The 17,380-nt window shown below is 42.5% G+C and overlaps 1 protein-coding gene across 8 annotated transcripts in view; it reads left to right on the top strand.

Annotated features, from left to right (window-relative positions):
• Positions 1–43: 43 nt before the first annotated feature.
• Positions 44–17,380, top strand: part of INPP4A (inositol polyphosphate-4-phosphatase type I A) — a 69,191-nt gene continuing 51,854 nt past the window's right edge. For 4 of the 8 annotated variants that reach the window (XM_032956595.2, XM_032956597.2, XM_032956591.2 and 1 more), the window contains exon 1: positions 44–1,144. The gene's annotated coding sequence lies outside the window, so the exon portion shown is untranslated. Of the gene's footprint in view, positions 1,145–10,886; positions 11,074–11,100; positions 11,249–17,380 lie in introns of those variants that run through there. The other 4 variants (XM_032956598.2, XM_076067817.1, XM_032956592.2 and 1 more) reach the window with 4 other exon arrangements.

The raw sequence follows: 17,380 nt of genomic DNA, 5'->3' as shown, positions 1-17,380 counted from the left end.
TCTTTGGCCACGCGTGCGGTGGGTGCATTTCACGAGCCCATCACAAATGGAAGTCACTAGTTTCCGGTATCGGATGAGAAATGTTGGACGAGGGACTGGTACCCAAGACTCCTTTCCTTGCCAAGAACCTGCAGAGAGAATCGACTCGGTTATTTTAAGAGTACACACAAAGAAAGGGTCACTTACAAAACGAAACAATTGAAAACTAAAATTACTTTACCAGGTAAAGCCCACATAGCTATTTTTCACACGTGACCTGGCCACATGGTAAGTGAGCCGTATCTGGTCAAAATACCAAAACAAATTTTGCTTTTGGAGAAGTTAACGAGAAGTAACTTATGTGGAAATGCATAGCAGCCAATTACTCTAAACGCGGAGGGAGAACATACAAACTCCTAATCCACTCTTCAGGTCAGCAGATGAACACTGTACAGGGGTCGGAATCGAATCCACGACCTTTTGCATACCAGGCGAGGGAGATGACATTTTTCCACCGTGGTGAGCTGTTACTGAAAATAAGTTGCCCGTTTTATTTTTTTCAATATATAATTGCAGCACTCATTTCCAGGCATAATTCGTTCATGAGCAGGCGTTTCCACCATGGTGGTAGTGGAAACGGAGGGGAAAATAAATAGCATTGGGTGAATGACAGTCTTAAGGCGTCTCTCGCAAAGACATGCTCGCCGCGGCGTGCGTACAAATCGTGTTAAAGACCCAAGAAGGCTCGCCGTATCATCATTATCAATGTCACAGCGACGGTCGTAGTCTCTCGTGTTGAAGGGGTGTGGGGCGTTCTGACACCCACACGGATTACTGTGCTGGCCTCCCGAGTGTTGTAATTGATGCTCCTGTGTTTGGGGATGCTCGGCGCTCATTTACTTTGGGCTGGTGACGCACGAGGGCACACACACGGGCGGAATAGTTGTGCACACAGTCGCACACACGGACACACGCGTGCCGCCTTAATACGCATGCACAATTCAGCAGCCGGCGAGCTCCAGGCGTAGAGGCGGCATCAGCCCTGTGGATAACCTCCCTTTGGATCCTCAACAGCCGCCATCCGTACAAGAAGGGAAGCCACAAAGGGGGAAGGAAGAGGATGAGAAAATCTCAACAGAGCCAGCACACGGATGCATCGATACAGGTGTGGTACAGGTGTGGTACATGTTATACAGACGCACATGTACACACGATCAATGCGGGCGCGTGTACACATGCTGGTCACGTACATTTGGTGCACAGAGTTGCGTACAGTGGTGGCACGTGTTGTAAAAGGTTTCGTGATGGGCACGTTTAGTGGAGTTACTGATGCGTTTGGCCATACGTTGATGTTAAATGCTGCTGTGGTGGATGCAGTTACTGCATGCATGTATTCACATGTGCTGTGCGTTATCGTAAGGACGAGGTGGAGGTAAGTCAACAGAGAAGGGCATGAAGACAACACGGATGCTCTCTCTGTGCTAGATAGAGACAGCCTCACACACGTGGACTTTGGCACGTTCGCGAGGCGCAAATACACAACAGGAAACGACACACCGACAATCATAACGGAGACCAAGATCCCCCGTGTTGCCTTAACAGACTTTGGGGCAAGTGCTGTTAGCGAGCACCTATCAAGTCCGGCACGGCACACGAGGGGGTGGGTGGCCAGCACCACGCCCGGCCGCCTTTGTCTCCCCAGTGGCGATGTTTACACACCGCACCAGGTACTCATTTGAGGCTGAGTCGACCTAGGGGAGGCCCAAGACCGGTTCAGATAATCGTCACCAGTGTTGTCCGTGAGCGTGAATCGAACTCGGGTCCTCCAGGTTCGTAGGACAGCGCGCTAAACCACTACACCACCGCTCCCCATACACAGAGACACACAGACACACACACCAGCGACTCGTACTTTATTTTGGGTGAGGCCACGATCTGGCTAAATGGTGACGATGTCCATGAGGCGTCTATTTAAGAGGCTGCTGGTTCGTGTTCAGGTGGCAGATATTCCGACTTAACCGGATCTTGCGAATTGATCTTCAATTCACCGGTGACTGATCTGACAATGATGATCGTAATAATGATGATAATTGTGGCTCCTTAAACTGCTGCGCCTGTGGCAATTTAATTTGTTTGAGCTATGTCTTTGGACAAAGAATGGACCCCCAGACAATGAGGTGGCCTAACCTGAACCTCAATTATGAATCATGATATTGACTTAAAAACCTATTCGTTTATACACACGAATACTATATACACATGGACACATTCATATACACGCACTGACACACACTACCCATAGACGCAACGACCACTCCCCATAGACACAAAGACAGCAAATCACAGACACACAACAACCGCCATTAGCCACTAAGTGGCGGTGACGTCACCACGACGCTTGTGCCAGGCTAGGTGCACCTTGAGGCCACGAAGTGTCGAACGCCTGCTGGCAGGAGGTCACGGGGCAGAACCAGGTGCCACGGGTCGACTGACTGAGATGACTGGCCGATGCACCACCTGTGCCCCCTACTGTGCCAACCTGCTGTGCTTTAGCCACCCGGAGCTCCGCTCGTTGTTGTGAGCGTCGCTCCTCCGCCCTCCGTTGTTGTTGGAGGGCGACTGCCTCCAACTGCCCAGTAGCATCCTTCACGAGCCTCCTCCACAGAGGCCGATCTTGACACCACTGGTACCAGTCATCGGCAAGTCCACTCAGCTCCACATCCTCCTGTACCACATCACTCCATCTCTTCTCTAGCCCGTACCGCGCCGGTTTAGCCCCCTCGATCCGGCTGAACAAAAGCTGTTTAGGCATGCGGTGGCTGGGCATGCGGGCTACATGACCCAGCTAACGCAGCCTTGCCTGCCGGAGGAGCTCACCGATGGGACTTTGCACAGATCTTTCTAGGATTTGTGAGCTCCCCACACAATCCAGCCTGGTTAAATCTAGGATGTATCGTAGGCAGGCCAACCTAAATGTTTCCAATTTGCGAAGATGCTCCATTAGGGGGGTCCACGTTTCGCAAGCGTAGAGAAGGGATGGAATGGCCGAGAAGACTTGAAGCTTCGTGCGGAGCGACTGACCAGTTAGCTTCCACACAGCGTTACGCAACCGATGAAAAGATAATGCCGCTCGACTGATTCTGAGTGAGACCTCTGCTATCAAACCGAAGCCAGTCATGAGCACACAGCCCAGGTATGGGAAACTCTCCACTCTCTCCACAACTGCCCCATCACCGATTGGGAGTTGTGTGGGTGGGTTGCCCGATGGTACAAAATACCCAGGCAGGTGCTTAGTTTTGGTGGGGCTGATGGTAAGGCCCCACCTCTTCGTGGCACGCTCCAGGTTCAGCAGCAGCGCCTCCAAATCCTCTGAGTGAGCGGCAATTACCAGATCATCGGCATACATAACATGGTTGACCAATAGGGAGCCATCCCTTGACCGCACCCGGGCATCGATCAGCCGCCCATTGTATCTGTACCAGATGGAAATGCCTCTGGTACAGTCATCAAAGGCTTCACGGACTACGTGGTCGAAAAATATGTTAAATAATGTGGGAGCCAGAGGACATCCCTGTCACACCCCAAGGGGAACAGGGAATGACTCCGACTCCCGGCCACGTAGTTTTACCCGGGCCCGCTCACGACCATGAAGGTCCTTAATAATAGTGAGCAGAGGGTCAGGGACTCCGAAAGTACGAACAACCCAGAGCCCAGGCCTACTGATTGTATCATAGGCTTTGACGAGGTCAATAAAGCAGAGATGTAGGTCTTGTTGGAATTCCCTACACCTCTGTTGTAGCAAACGGACAGAAAATATGGCATCTGTGCAGGACCGCCCTTTCCTGAAATCACATTTGGGCTCCGCAAGCCTCTCCTCAGCGTGCCTGGCAAGGCGATGTTGAATAATCCTTGCTAGGACCTTTCCTGGCACACTGAGGAGTGAGATGCCCCTGTAGGTGTTACAGTCTGTGCAGTCCCCCTTCTTAAAGATGGGGACCACAGGGGCATCCTTCCAATCCTGCGGAACCCGTCCAGTGGTCCAGACTGTTGTTATGATGTCATGTAGGGCAGTCTGTGCACAAACGCCACCCTCCCTCAGCATTTCGCTTGGGAGATCATCTCTGCCCGGTGCCTTTCCTGGTCTCAGACTCTGGATCGCCTTTAGTACTTCCTCAACAGATGGCACCTCAGCCAGCCGCTCACAGGGAGTGACTTTTTCAAATATTTGAGGCACCGCAGCCTCAGCAGGGTCATCCCCACTTTGTCCCACGATGTTTTCCATGTCGAAGGATTTCCCCTCCTCCAGGACTTCACAGAAATGCTCAGCAAATCTGAAAACCTGTTCCTGGGGGTCAGAGATCGGATCACCGTTTTTTTCCCCTAATGATGGTAAGAGGTGTGGCGCTGCAGGTTACTTTTTTGATAGAGTTGAATAGGGATTTGTGATCGCGGGCCATTGAGGCAGACTCCATCTCCTCAGCAACCCGCGACCACCACCCATCCTTGCAGCGCCTCACGGCTCTCCGAACCTCCGAGCGAAGGCTGCGGTAAGCCTCCTCATTCTCTGACGTGGGATGCTGTAGACGGTCAGAGTGGGCCTGTCGCTTTTTCTCAACCATCCTGAACACCTCTATCAGCCAGGGTCTCTGTCGAGGTCTGGACCGCGTACCCAAAGCAGCCATTGCAGCTGCATGAGTCACAGTCCTAAACCTCGCCCAATTACCCTCGACATCAGGAGGAGTGGGGGATGATGCCAACCCCAGCCGCAAGCGATGATGAAATTATCGCTTGCAACTTTCATCAGCTAGCTGAAACCAGGCCACCTTAAGTTGGAATGGGGTCCTGAGTGTACACCCACCACCAGAGTGGAAGAATGGCAGGCGCATCTTACAGATGACAAATCGATGGTCAGAGAGAGGGCAGATCAGCTCCATGGTTGGTCCTGGTGTCAAGGACATGGGCTCGCATCCGCTGTTCCGTCACTATGTAGTCCAGCAGATGTTCTTGCTTGGACCCGGCATGCATCCATGATGTTGTGTGGATGCGCCGATGCTGGAACAGGATACGCACAGACAGACACACACACAGACACACACACATTGACAAATACAAGACAAAGCCACACACACACAGAGAGACCTTGGCCGTGCTGTGGGGGGTGGGGTGGATGATAATCAGGTAAAAAAAGCGAGGGGGTGAACAATGCAAGTGATGGAAGGGGGTGGTGGGGGAGTTTAAAGACTCTCGGCTGTTGGCTAAACGTCTCACGCTCAATGTCGCACCACTCTGGGCCCACCGAACCATCCGTTGAGCATTTGGAACGCCAATTTAGTGTCATTTTGTAACGGCAATTTAGTGTCATTTTGTAACGGCAATTTAGTGTCATTTTGTAACGGCAATTTAGCGTCACTTTGTAACGGCAATTTAGCGTCACTTTGTAACGGCAATTTAGCGTCATTTTGTAACGACAATTTAGTGTCATTATGTAACGACAATTTAGTGTCATTTTGTAACGACAATTTAGTGTCATTTTGTAACGACAATTTAGTTTCATTTTGTAACGACAATTTAGTGTCATTTTGTAACGACAATGTATTGTCATTTTGTAACGACAATTTAGTGTCATTTTGTAACGACAATTTAGTGTCATTTTGTAACGGCAATTTAGTGTCATTTTGTAACGACAATTTAGTGTCATTTTGTAACGACAATTTAGTGTCATTTTGTAACGGCAATTTAGTATCACTTTGTAACGACAATTTAGTGTCATTTTGTAACGACAATTTAGTGTCATTTTGTAACGACAATTTAGTGTCATTTTGCAACGACAATTTAGTGTCATTTTGTAACGACAATTTAGTGTCATTTTGTAACGACAATTTAGTGTCATTTTGTAACGACAATTTAGTGTCATTTTGTAACGGCAATTTAGTGTCATTTTGTAACGACAATTTAGTGTCATTTTGTAACGACAATTTAGTGTCATTATGTAACGACAATTTAGTGTCATTTTGTAACGACAATTTAGTGTCACTTTGTAACGACAATTTAGTGTCATTTTGTAACGACAATTTAGTGACATTTTGTAACGGCAATTTAGTGTCATTTTGTAACGGCAATTTAGTGTCACTTTGTAACGACAATTTAGTGTCATTTTGTAACGACAATTTAGTGTCATTTTGTAACGGCAATTTAGTATCACTTTGTAACGACAATTTAGTGTCATTTTGTAACGACAATTTAGTGTCATTTTGTAACGACAATTTAGCGTCATTTTGTAACGACAATTTAGTGTCATTTTGTAACGACAATTTAGTGTCATTTTGTAACGACAATTTAGTGTCATTTTGTAACGACAATTTAGCGTCATTTTGTAACGACAATTTAGTGTCATTTTGTAACGACAATTTAGTGACATTTTGTAACGACAATTTAGTGTCATTTTGTAACGACAATTTAGTGTCATTTTGTAACGACAATTTAGTGTCATTTTGTAACGGCAATTTAGTGTCATTTTGTAACGACAATTTAGTGTCATTTTGTAACGACAATTTAGTGTCATTTTGTAACGGCAATTTAGTATCACTTTGTAACGACAATTTAGTGTCATTTTGTAACGGCAATTTAGTGTCATTTTGTAACGACAATTTAGTGTCATTTTGTAACGACAATTTAGTGTCATTATGTAACGACAATTTAGTGTCATTTTGTAACGACAATTTAGTGTCATTTTGTCACGACAATTTAGTGTCATTTTGTAACGACAATTTAGTGTCATTTTGTAACGACAATTTAGTGTCATTTTGTAACGACAATTTAGTGTCATTTTGTAACGACAATTTAGTTTCATTTTGTAACGACAATTTAGTGTCATTTTGTAACGACAATGTATTGTCATTTTGTAACGACAATTTAGTGTCATTTTGTAACGACAATTTAGTGTCATTTTGTAACGGCAATTTAGTGTCATTTTGTAACGACAATTTAGTGTCATTTTGTAACGACAATTTAGTGTCATTTTGTAACGGCAATTTAGTATCACTTTGTAACGACAATTTAGTGTCATTTTGTAACGACAATTTAGTGTCATTTTGTAACGACAATTTAGTGTCATTTTGCAACGACAATTTAGTGTCATTTTGTAACGACAATTTAGTGTCATTTTGTAACGACAATTTAGTGTCATTTTGTAACGGCAATTTAGTGTCATTTTGTAACGACAATTTATTGTCATTTTGTAACGACAATTTAGTGTCATTATGTAACGACAATTTAGTGTCATTTTGTAACGACAATTTAGTGTCACTTTGTAACGACAATTTAGTGTCATTTTGTAACGACAATTTAGTGACATTTTGTAACGGCAATTTAGTGTCATTTTGTAACGGCAATTTAGTATCACTTTGTAACGACAATTTAGTGTCATTTTGTAACGACAATTTAGTGTCATTTTGTAACGGCAATTTAGTATCACTTTGTAACGACAATTTAGTGTCATTTTGTAACGACAATTTAGTGTCATTTTGTAACGACAATTTAGCGTCATTTTGTAACGACAATTTAGTGTCATTTTGTAACGACAATTTAGTGTCATTTTGTAACGACAATTTAGTGTCATTTTGTAACGACAATTTAGCGTCATTTTGTAACGACAATTTAGTGTCATTTTGTAACGACAATTTAGTGACATTTTGTAACGACAATTTAGTGTCATTTTGTAACGACAATTTAGTGTCATTTTGTAACGACAATTTAGTGTCATTTTGTAACGGCAATTTAGTGTCATTTTGTAACGACAATTTAGTGTCATTTTGTAACGGCAATTTAGTGTCATTTTGTAACGGCAATTTAGTATCACTTTGTAACGACAATTTAGTGTCATTTTGTAACGGCAATTTAGTGTCATTTTGTAACGACAATTTAGTGTCATTTTGTAACGACAATTTAGTGTCATTATGTAACGACAATTTAGTGTAATTTTGTAACGACAATTTAGTGTCATTTTGTCACGACAATTTAGTGTCATTTTGTAACGACAATTTAGTGTCATTTTGTAACGACAATTTAGTGTCATTTTGTAACGGCAATTTAGTTTCACTTTGTAACGACAATTTAGTGTCATTTTGTAACGACAATTTAGTGTCATTTGTAACGGCAATTTAGTGTCACTTTGTAACGACAATTTAGTGTCATTTTGTAACGACAATTTAGCGTCATTTTGTAACGACAATTTAGTGACATTTTGTAACGACAATTTAGTGTCATTTTGTAACGACAATTTAGTGTCATTTTGTAACGGCAATTTAGTGTCATTTTGTAACGGCAATTTAGTGTCATTTTGTAACGGCAATTTAGTGTCATTTTGTAACGGCAATTTAGTGGCATTTTGTAACGGCAATTTAGTGTCATTTTGTAACGGTAATTTAGTGTCATTTTGTAACGGCAATTTAGTGTCATTTTGTAACGGCAATTTAGTGTCATTTTGTAACGACAATTTAGTGTCATTTTGTAACGACAATTTAGTGTCATTTTGTAACGACAATTTAGTGTCATTTTGTAACGACAATTTAGTGTCATTTTGTAACGACAATTTAGTGTCATTTTGTAACGACAATTTAGTGTCATTTTGTAACGACAATTTAGCGTCATTTTGTAACGACAATTTAGTGTCATTTTGTAACGACAATTTAGTGTCATTTTGTAACGACAATTTAGTGTCACTTTGTAACGACAATTTAGTGTCATTTTGTAACGACAATTTAGTGTCATTTTGTAACGACAATTTAGTGTCATTTTGTAACGACAATTTAGTGTCACTTTGTAACGACAATTTAGTGTCATTTTGTAACGACAATTTAGTGTCATTTTGTAACGACAATTTAGTGTCATTTTGTAACGACAATTTAGTGTCATTTTGTAACGGCAATTTAGTGTCATTTTGTAACGGCAATTTAGTGTCATTTTGTAACGGCAATTTAGTGGCATTTTGTAACGACAATTTAGTGTCATTTTGTCACGGTAATTTAGTGGCATTTTGTAATGACGATTTAGTGTCATTTTGTAACGACAATTTAGTGTCATTTTGTAACGGCAATTTAGTGTCATTTTGTAACGGCAATTTAGTGTCATTTTGTAACGGCAATTTAGTGTCATTTTGTAACGACAATTTAGTGTCATTTTGTAACGACAATTTAGTGTAATTTTGTAACGACAATTTAGTGTCATTTTGTAACGTCAATTTAGTGTCATTTTGTAACGACAACTTAGTGCCATTTTGTAACGGCAATTTAGTGTCATTTTGTAACGACAATTTAGTGTCACTTTGTAACGACAATTTAGTGTAATTTTGTCACGACAATTTAGTGTCATTTTGTAACGGCAATTTAGTGTCATTTTGTAACGACAATTTAGTGTCATTTTGTAACGACAATTTAGTGTCATTTTGTAACGACAATTTAGTGTAATTTTGTAACGACAATTTAGTGTCATTTTGTAACGACAATTTAGTGTCATTATGTAACGACAATTTAGTGTCATTTTGTAACGACAATTTAGTGTAATTTTGTAACGACAATTTAGTGTCATTTTGTAACGACAATTTAGTGGCATTTTGTAACGACAATTTAGTGTCATTTTGTCACGGTAATTTAGTGGCATTTTGTAATGACGATTTAGTGTCATTTTGTAACGACAATTTAGTGTCATTTTGTAACGGCAATTTAGTGTCATTTTGTAACGGCAATTTAGTGTCATTTTGTAACGGCAATTTAGTGTCATTTTGTAACGACAATTTAGTGTCATTTTGTAACGACAATTTAGTGTAATTTTGTAACGACAATTTAGTGTCATTTTGTAACGTCAATTTAGTGTCATTTTGTAACGACAACTTAGTGCCATTTTGTAACGGCAATTTAGTGTCATTTTGTAACGACAATTTAGTGTCACTTTGTAACGACAATTTAGTGTAATTTTGTCACGACAATTTAGTGTCATTTTGTAACGGCAATTTAGTGTCATTTTGTAACGACAATTTAGTGTCATTTTGTAACGACAATTTAGTGTCATTTTGTAACGACAATTTAGTGTCATTTTGTAACGACAATTTAGTGTCATTATGTAACGACAATTTAGTGTCATTTTGTAACGACAATTTAGTGTAATTTTGTAACGACAATTTAGTGTCATTTTGTAACGACAATTTAGTGGCATTTTGTAACGACAATTTAGTGTCATTTTGTCACGGTAATTTAGTGGCATTTTGTAATGACGATTTAGTGTCATTTTGTAACGACAATTTAGTGTCATTTTGTAACGGCAATTTAGTGTCATTTTGTAACGGCAATTTAGTGTCATTTTGTAACGGCAATTTAGTGTCATTTTGTAACGACAATTTAGTGTCATTTTGTAACGACAATTTAGTGTAATTTTGTAACGACAATTTAGTGTCATTTTGTAACGTCAATTTAGTGTCATTTTGTAACGACAACTTAGTGCCATTTTGTAACGGCAATTTAGTGTCATTTTGTAACGACAATTTAGTGTCACTTTGTAACGACAATTTAGTGTAATTTTGTCACGACAATTTAGTGTCATTTTGTAACGGCAATTTAGTGTCATTTTGTAACGACAATTTAGTGTCATTTTGTAACGACAATTTAGTGTCATTTTGTAACGACAATTTAGTGTCATTTTGTAACGGCAATTTAGTGTCATTTTGTAACGACAATTTAGTGTCATTTTGTAACGACAATTTAGTGTCATTTTGTAACGACAATTTAGTGTCATTTTGTAACGACAATTTAGTGTCATTTTGTAACGACAATTTAGTGTAATTTTGTAACGACAATTGTGTGTAATTTTGTAATGACAATTTAGTGTCATTTTGTAACGACAATTTAGTGTAATTAAAAAAAAACAGGTGGGTGGGGGCCCAGCGCGTTTGTGTTGGTGTCACAAGAGGCCGGGTGACGACTGCTCTACACACGGAGACGAAGAAGCCCACGACGAACACGAAGCAGCCTTCTGCAGCACAGAACCACACGGGCGTCATCGCAGCGAAGCGGCAGGGCAAGCGTTGCGTTTTGCGAGCTCACGGTATACCGACCGGGTCGCGCGTGGGTGTGTGTTTGTTTGTTTTTCTCAATGTATCTCGTGTTAATGCGAGTACGAGATTGAAGTGAGAAGAATATAAGCGGCACGTCTGTGGCTTTAAAAAAATACAAAACCCCCCATTGTAACGGGGTTGGGGGTAATAGGGCGGCACAAGGTGGTACGTATGACATTGCGTGACGATACAATTTTAAAAATATATATATTATGCATCATCATGTTGTGTATTGCTAGCACGGTGGGGTGTGTCGGCTTTTACCGTGCATGTAAAGCCGCTTCGTATATTCTGTCAACGGGAGTGCAATTTACACACGGCCGTACTTATCGTTTAAGCTGTTATTGACGGCAAATACTACTAATAATAATGTAATACTAATGTGATAATAATGGAGAATAGATGAAGGGCCTTGCCCTGCTCTAGGCCGCTCGTACAATTGCCTTGAACGCGTTGATTATTGTACACTGTGACACATACGGTACACTGTGACACTTAGGGGTATTGTGTGTGTTTGTTTGTGTGTGTTTGTGTGTGTTTGTGTGTTTGTGTGTGTGTGTTAGTGTGTGTGTTTGTCTGCGTGTGTGTGTTTGTGTGTGTGTAGGAGTTTGTGTGTGTGTGTAGGAGTGTGTGTGTGTTTGGTGTGTGTGTGTTTGGTGTGTGTGTGTAGGAGTGTGTGTGTGTATGTGTGTGTATGTGTTTGTGTGTGTGTATGTGTGTGTATGTATGTGTGTGTGTTTGTGTGTGTGTTTGTGTATGTGTGTGTGTCACGCTTTGTGTTGTGTAAACAGACCTCGCACGCTCTCCGCCGGGGTACAGTGCGTCGGTAGCAGCCGCACACTGTAGCTGTGTGTGTTGTGTATCAGTGTGTTGTGTGTGTTGTGTATCGGTGTGTGTGTGTGTTGTGTATCAGTGTGTTGTGTATCAGTGTGTGTGTGTTGTATAGGTGTGTTGTGTGTTGTATCGGTGTGTTCTGTGTGTTGTGTATCATTGTGTTGTGTGTGTTGAGTATAGGTGTGTTGTATCGCTGTGTTCTGTGTGTTGTGTATCAGTGTGTGTGTTGAATCAGTGTGTGTGTTGTGTATCAGTGTGTTGTGTGTGTGTTGAGTATAGGTGTGTTGTGTGTTGTATCGGTGTGTTCTGTAGCTGTGTGTTGTATTGGTGTGTTCTGTAGATGTGTGTGTTGTATTGGTGTGTTCTGTGTGTGTGTTGTATAGGTGTGTTCTGTAGCTGTGTGTTGTATCGGTGTGTTCTGTAGGTGTGTGTTGTATCGGTGTGTTCTGTAGGTGTGTGTTGTATTGGTGTGTTCTATGTGTGTGTGTTGTATCGGTGTGTTCTGTGTGTTGTATCGGTGTCTTCTGTGTGTGTGTGTTGTATCGGTGTGTTTTGTGTGTGTGTGTTGTATAGGTGTGTTCTCTGTGTGTGTTGTATTGGTGTGTTCTGTGTGTGTGTTGTATAGGTGTGTTCTGTAGCTGTGTGTTGTATTGGTGTGTTCTGTAGATGTGTGTGTTGTATTGGTGTGTTCTGTGTGTGTGTTGTATAGGTGTGTTCTGTAGCTGTGTGTTGTATCGGTGTGTTCTGTAGGTGTGTGTTGTATCGGTGTGTTCTGTAGGTGTGTGTTGTATTGGTGTGTTCTATGTGTGTGTGTTGTATCGGTGTGTTCTGTGTGTTGTATCGGTGTCTTCTGTGTGTGTGTGTTGTATCGGTGTGTTTTGTGTGTGTGTGTTGTATAGGTGTGTTCTCTGTGTGTGTTGTATTGGTGTGTTCTGTGTGTGTGTGTTGTATAGGTGTGTTGTGTAGCTGTGTGTTGTATCGGTGTGTTCTGTAGGTGTGTGTTGTATCGGTGTGTTCTGTAGGTGTGTGTTGTATTGTTGTGTTCTGTGTGTGTGTATTGTACCGGTGTGTTTTGTAGCTGTGTGTTGTATCGGTGTGTTCTGTAGCTGTGTGTTGTATCGGTGTGTTCTGTATGTGTGTTGTGTCGGGGTGTTGTGTGTGTTGTGTATTGGTGTGTTCTGTGTTTGTGTTGTGTCGGTGTGTTCTGTAGCTGTGTGTTGTATAGGTGTGTTCTGTGTGTTGTATCGGTGTGTTCTCTTTGTGTTGTATCGGTGTGTTCTGTGTGTGTGTGTGTTGTATCGGTGTGTTCTGTAGGTGTGTGTTGTATCGGTGTGTTCTGTAGGTGTGTGTTGTATAGGTGTGTTCTGTGTGTGTGTGTTGTATCGGTGTGTTCTGTAGGTGTGTTGTATAGGTTTGTTCTGTGTGTGTGTTGTGTCGGTGTGTTCTGTAGCTGTGTGTTGTATCGGTGTGTTCTCTGTGTGTTGTATCGGTGTGTTCTGTGTGTGTTGTATAGGTGTGTTCTGTGTGTGTGTTGTGTCGGTGTGTTCTGTGTGTGTGTTGTATAGGTGTGTTCTGTGTGTGTGTGTTGTATAGGTGTGCTCTGTGTGTTGTATAGGTGTGTTCTGTGTGTTGTATCGGTGTGTTCTGTAGCTGTGTGTTGTATAGGTGTGTTCTGTGTGTTGTATAGGTGTGTTCTGTGTGTTGTGTCGGTGTGTTCTGTAGCTGTGTGTTGTATAGGTGTGTTCTGTGTGTGTATCGTATCGGTGTATTCTGTATTTTAAACAACACTATAACCCCCACGACGACCGACAAGGTAGGGGAAAGCCTTCATCCAGCAGTAGATTGATCAGGGCTTCTTGTTGATAAGCTAATAGACGCTGTACAGTCTTTGCATATTTTAAAGGTAAATATCTAATCAGGCACACGTGCTGAATCTGACGCATGCTGTCGTGTGCTCAGCTATTAGCCGAACGGACTCATCTTGTTATTACAGTGACGTTGCTAATGTTGCTGAAAGCTTATTTCCATCAGTAATAATTTAAATTATACATGCTGTCACTGGCTGGGGTCAGCTGATATTTAAGGCTCCATTTGAGTGAATCTCAATACAGCAAGTGGTATGAATGAGAAACAGTTTTTTGGTTATATTAAAAAAAAGTCTACAGTGAATTTAACTTGAATCAGTTACAGTATTTAGAAATCTTTACCCAGGGAAGACTTGCCATGTCTTGAGAACTGTTTAAGAGAGTTATGGTTGAGATGTTCTATGATTTGTAATGCTTGTGAAAAAACAACAACTGGAAAGCCCAGAGAGAACTCACAAATATCAGATAATGATGAGGAATATTTGAGGCTCTAGCCAAAGCCGACTTAATCCCAAATGCAAATTTAAGTCCCAATTCTAAGTCTAAACACGTAGGCTTTCGCGACCGTTATCCATAATATAGGTTTCTTTGGGTTAGATCGTGTAAATGATAAATGTGTCATTAAACCCGCCACCACCAATGATTACTCTCCAACACACCTGCGTGCTGAACTAGTAACGAATTGGCCACGTTCCGTTTACGTGACAAACCTCACTAATTGGCTGCGTCGGGTGGCGGCGGGTTGAACGACACATTCATATTTACGCGATCTAACCCAAAAAACCTCTTATGGATCTAAGTCTAAAATTTCCAATAACAAGATGTAATGTGCAGTCATTTGTCAAGCTACAGCTGGATGAGAAAGTCTCCCCACGTTGGGTTGATCAAGTGGGGGGGTTGATTGACCGTACTTCAGGCTGGTCGTGAGCATGGGTTGTGGAAGTCCGGGTGTTCGCGGTTGCTTCAGATAGTGCTTGCTACTTGGCGTTGTGGACGGTAATCAAGTTCAAGGCACCGGTTTAAAAATGTCATCTTTCTGCTAAAGTATTCAAAAATCAATCCTTAATTTCTTAGGTTGTGAAACAATATGCTTGACTCTGCTTTACTGTGATTTTTAAAGGGACTGATTGGTAGGGTAGGATCAACTGTTTGGTTGTTTAAACTCACCTGAGGTTAAGTTTAGTTTCTCAGAGCCATTACGGATGTTGTGATTTTGTGTTGTTTGGGGGGGGGTGAAGGCTGTGTGTGTGTTACCCTCTGGTCTCCTGCTAGTGAGCCAGCAACTCATCACAGCGACCTCAAAGTGCACGTTGCCTGATACGAATCACTGTGGTTGATGTCGCTATCACTTAATGGCGAATAGCAGCGGCAGCTGTTGTTGCGTTGTTCGGTTAAGCGTCTAGGAAGGAGGCACCCAGCTCCAGGGCCTCGCGCAACCTGAATGTGCAGTGGCATTTACGCGTGCGTATATATCGGTATTATTTGGCCCTCTACCAGGACACTTCACTCTTTCATGCGAAACGAAAAATATAGGCTGTGCTGGGTAAGTCGCGCAGCAGCTGTCAATGTAGTGAGAGCACGGACAAAGCCTCGCATTTCATGGAGTATCAGGGCTCCCCCCCCCCACCCAAGCGTGAACAGACTTCTAAGCCGGTGTTGGATGGTCCACATTACTGTGGTGGAAACTCGTCTATCTGTGGGACAATCATTGTTGGCTTTCTACAAAGTTTATTGTTGTCAGCCTATAACTTCACAATCATGGGTAAAGACCTCCCGCTGTTTTCTTCCATTTTTTTCTGAGTTCTTGTTCAGTAGTAGCCCATGAATAATTTAATTGAATCTCTCCCTCTTTCTGCTGTCCTCTGCTTCTTTTGCCTCCTTTGGGTATCCGCTCGGTCATTCGTTTTGTCCGTCTACCATCAGTTGTACTCATGATGTGGCTTTAACTTATTTGGCTCACCATGGATGGATGTGGATGATGATGAGTACAGCCTTGGCAGGATTTGAACTCCATGTTGTTACAATTAGGAGGATATTTACTCCATCAATTGAGCTATCTTGGCCTTGTTTGTAATAAATATACAGAACGGTACCTTCATGCAGCAAATACCGTAATAATAACATTGATTTACAGCCCTTAGTAAATGTGCTGCTGGATGATGGCCTCTCCATGTTGTGTTATTTATGTGCTTGTTAGCTGTGGTCGATAATTATCGAACACAGGTCACCGGGTTCAAAGGTCACCGGGTTCACAGGTCACCGGGTTCACAGGTCGCCGGGTTCACAGGTCACCGGGTTCACAGGTCGCCGGGTTCACAGGTCGCCGGGTTCACAGGTCACCGGGTTCACAGGTCACCGGGTTCACAGGTCACCGGGTTCACAGGTCACCGGGTTCACAGGTCACCGGGTTCACAGGTCACCGGGTTCACAGGTTTATGGTTCGGTGTGAAAACTACTGCACCATTTCTCCAGTCCCAAATTCTGTAGTAGATACGATAATACGTACTCTTTGGTTCTTTCGGTAAAGTCATGTAGAAAGAAAATAAATTTAATAATAGAGTACGACGTTTCGATTGCAACACAAGCAACCGTCATCAGGTAGAACTAAATTTGAGAGAGACACAAAACACAGACACGGAGACACACAGACAGACACACAAGCAGAGAGAGACAACACAGACACACAGAGAGAGACACAACATAGACACACAGAAACCCAATGCCTCTGTGTCGAGGCCTTAAATAGAAAGAGAGGGGGGGGGGGCAGAGAGAGAGGTGGATGTCTGCTAGTGGCTGCTGCTGGAGCAGAGAAATTAGCATGTCAATGAATCCACCCCGAAGCGACCGAGGGAAAGAAGATCGAATGGCCCTATGATAGCCTGGTAAATTTTAGAGAGAGAAATAGTTTGAGAAAACTACATTTTGCAAATCTTTTGGAATTGTAATGCAACACAGAGAGTCGACTAACATGCAGTTAACGCATAGCCTGGTTGATGACGTTCTCCAAAGATTGCTAAATTTGAAGTTAAGTGTGAAATTTGACAAACAGAGACACAGAGAGAGAGAGAGAAAACAACATCCTCCCATTAGAGGTGGTTCAAACTTGATTTTAAGCTTTCGTGACTGCAGGAATTTCTCTTTTGTTCTTTCGGTAAAGCCACGCAGAAAGAAAACAGACCAAACAAGAGAGCACAACGCCTCGATTGCAACACAAGCAACCGCCACCAGGCAGAACCAAACCCGAGAGAGAGACAAGACACGGAGACACACAGACAGACACACAAGCAGAGAGAGAGACAACACAGACACAGAGACCCAACGCCTCTGTGTCGAGGCCCCAAACAGAGAGAGAGGGGGGGCTGGGGGCAGGTTCTTAAGTGCAGCAAGTTGATGGGCTTAGCCTGTTCAGTGATTGTACAATACAAAGGCATGATGTAATTTTTTTTTGCTCTTTAATGAATTCTAGCTCTGAGAAATTAACAAAAATAAAAACAATTGATTTGACTCCCAATGTTCGTTGAGCTGTGTGGGAAAATGCTCCATGCTGTGTGAAATGTATGAACAGGGCCACCTTGAAGGATTTCTCAGAAGTCCTGTG

Source organism: Petromyzon marinus, chromosome 18 (assembly GCF_048934315.1).
Source record: "Petromyzon marinus isolate PM22_M1 ecotype Great Lakes invasive population chromosome 18, UKy_Petmar_22M1.pri1.0, whole genome shotgun sequence".
NCBI classification, from domain to species: domain Eukaryota; kingdom Metazoa; phylum Chordata; class Hyperoartia; order Petromyzontiformes; family Petromyzontidae; genus Petromyzon; species Petromyzon marinus.
This window is presented reverse-complemented; position numbering and strand designations above follow the sequence as displayed.